Here is a 3,316-nt window from a genome sequence, read left to right as displayed (position 1 = left end):
TTTTAACATGTTCTGTCTTGGGGCAGATAGTAAATTGACAGCCTACTGTGTAAGATTTCAATTTGTGCTTGATTACAAATATAATTAATCTGAATTACTATAACATTGCAACACATTTCAGACAGTTGTAGTGGTCTTTATATGTACCACAGGAGAACCAAGAAATGAAGAGCGACACCACAGCTGTCTTTTTGGATTTTATGTCGATCTGCAATAGTATTGTGAAGGGACAGGACAGGAACATATCAGTCTCCATTGCACCATCTGACAAGTTGTTCTATAAAGGAGCATGAAGAAAGGTAAAACACATATCCTGTCTCACATCCCCAATACATTGCTAGGTGCTTTCAGTGTTGACAGTACCAAAATACAACAACTCATGTACAAAAACACTGCAACACAAACAAGTTACAACGTGAAATCGCCTCTATCCCATTCAGACCTTAAAGGGACTAAACTCAATCTCCCATAATAAAACCCAAGCACCAGTCGGCTGCTTAGCGGTTAGTCTGCATCACAGAAAGGCATGCTAGCTAGGAACAGCAACACTTTTTAGCACTCTGTAAACTATATTAATAACAAAACTGTCAAAAATACATGTTTCAATAGTCTCACACGCCCTTATAACAATATATACAGAATTAACCTTGACCTGTTTTGTTTATTGCACGTTATGGACTTCTACAAAGTAGTGATCTGCAACACACCTTTCTCTCTGTGTTTCTTCCGACTGAAGAAAACGGGAGCTACGGGTAGTACCAGGGGGTTAGTAGGTGACGCAAGTACCCAGATGAAATAAAATACATTTAATGAAACAAAACCCAAAGATGTTAACATCATTCTGCTACTGTAGCTGCCTACCTAACATCAACAAGCAGCACCAGTAGCGCAACAATTAAAAATAGACACCAAAAGTAAAGTTCCTGGCGATCACAGCGTTCTGACTCCCCCCTTCTGTCTGAACTTGGAATATTCCTGTTCGCGGGTTTGGGCCATTGACCGCGAACCTGGTTGTTCTGTTTTGCGTTGTGTACTAATCTAATAATTTGAAGTTTGATGGAATAACCTTTTTACACATTTACATTCACCACTGTGTGAAAGTAGATAACATATTAGATATAAAATATATATAGTAAAGACCAAAGCTATAATGGAATACTGTAAACGCGATATTTAATGAGTGTATAATTAGACTTCCTCTACAGGGTCTTGCCAAGGACTTTGAAACAGTTGATTGTTGAAAACATCCTCACAAACAGGGAGTGCTTGTGTGGTTTCTCCTGTGGTTGAGAGGTGGAGGGAAGATCCTTCTGTAGTGGAGACTTGGCAGTTTCTGGTGCCATGTTGGGTGTTAGAGACAGGAGAGATGGTTGACATTAGCATGATTTTGTGTCCATCAAACAGTATCCATCAGGCATTGGTAATGGAATTATATAAAAGCCCAATAACCTTGTGTATTAACATTTTTAACTATTTACACTATTTATTTAAAATTGATCCAAGAGCAGGGGGGGCTCCAGAGTGGTGCAGCGGTCTAAGGCACTGCATCTCAGAGCAAGAGGCGTCACTACAGTCCCTGGTTCATCTGGTCGTGATTGGGAGTCCCATAGTGCGGCACACAATTGGCCCAGCATCGTCCGGGTTTGGCCATCATTGTAAATAAGAATTAGTTTTTAATTGAGTTGCCAAATTAAATACATTTAAAAAATGTATGGACTTAAGTATGCAATAGTCATCCTCGTGGGGAATCTTAGCCTGGTCCTGTACTGTCTCTGAGGCCTGGCTGTTCTTGTTGCTCTTCTTGGACCACTAATTGTACCACAAAAAATACAATGTTAATTGCTAATATTGTTAGTACATTTCTGAAATATTTCTACACTTCACATTTCTACACTTCTATAGGTTTAGGCTACTACATGATACTCAAATTTTACCTATACCCATCATGAGGTTGCTACAACCTGGCCTATGAATGAACATTTACAACGTCAATGCACACAAGTCAAGAGAGAAATTTGTGGTGGCAAACAGTGACACATGGACAGACAGTGACACATTCAATACCGCCTTGCACACTGCCTGCATCTAGCTGATCTAGGGTGTAATCATTAGTCCATCAGTTGCAAACGAGAGTTTCTATTGGACAAATACAGGTATGTTTATCCCAGTTTCGTTCTGTTTAAGACCACTGCGTTGCAGTGTATTTGGTTTGCATGAAGGAAATCGCACTAAGCTACTTCTGGTGACCTGGATCGGAGGGAAGCATTGAGGAGAAAGTGAAAACATGTTTCTCATGTCAGAAGGTTCGAAACAGACCTAAACTTGCACCTCTTCATCCATGGGTTGGCCAGAGGAGGCATGGCAGCGCATACACGTTGACTTCGCAGGTCCAATCGAAGACAGAATGTTTCTCGTGGTCGTGGATGCTCATAGCAAGTGGCCAGAGTTAGCCATCATGAGGTCTACCACTGCTGAGAAGACCATCGAGAAGCTTGGAGAAGTGTTTAGTCGGTTCGGATCGCCACTCCAACTCGTTAGCGACAACGGACTGCAGCTAGTGCCCCAAGAAATGGTTCATACAGGTGAATGGTGTATCACCCATCTACCAACAGGGTGGCAGAGAGGTTGGTATAGACCATGAAACATCTCAGAGTCAAGCGACACCGCACCATGCTTGAACAGCTTCCTGCGCTACAGGAACACCCCTCACACAACCACCAAATCTTCGCCTGCATTGCTACTCATGAAGAGAGAACTATGCACAAGCTTCGACCTACTCAAACCTACGAACGCAGAGGAGACAGTGCGACGTCAACAAGAATGTCAAGTCAAATGTCATGAACTGAGCGCAAAGGACAGAAATCTGAATCCGGGAGAAACTGTCTTAGCAAGGAATTACCTCAAAGGACCAAAGTGGGTTCCTGCTACAGTCATTGCTCAGACTGGACCTGTGTCCTACATTGTCCAGACTGCAGAGGATGTCATCTGGAAAAGGCACACAGATTAGTTACTGTTGAGTAAAGCAACACCGACAGAACCACAAGTTATGAGTGGTCCAGAACTGTTACTGGGTGACACCCTGACCCAGCAGTCATCACCTAGGGGCTCACAGTCACGTTCTCAGGACACTGACTCATCCGCACCCACACAAGTGTGCGATGAGACTGACACAGGCTACTCACATGCCTACACCTGTGTCAACACTACAGTCCAAATACGTTGTTGACCCTGACGACACTGGGCCAATTGTTGCCGCCCTATGGGACTTTCAATCACGGCTGGGTTGTGATACAGCCTGGAATCAAACCAGGGTCTG

The sequence above is a fragment of the Salvelinus alpinus genome, chromosome 17, assembly GCF_045679555.1.
Source record: "Salvelinus alpinus chromosome 17, SLU_Salpinus.1, whole genome shotgun sequence".
NCBI lineage: Eukaryota > Metazoa > Chordata > Actinopteri > Salmoniformes > Salmonidae > Salvelinus > Salvelinus alpinus.
This window is presented reverse-complemented; position numbering follows the sequence as displayed.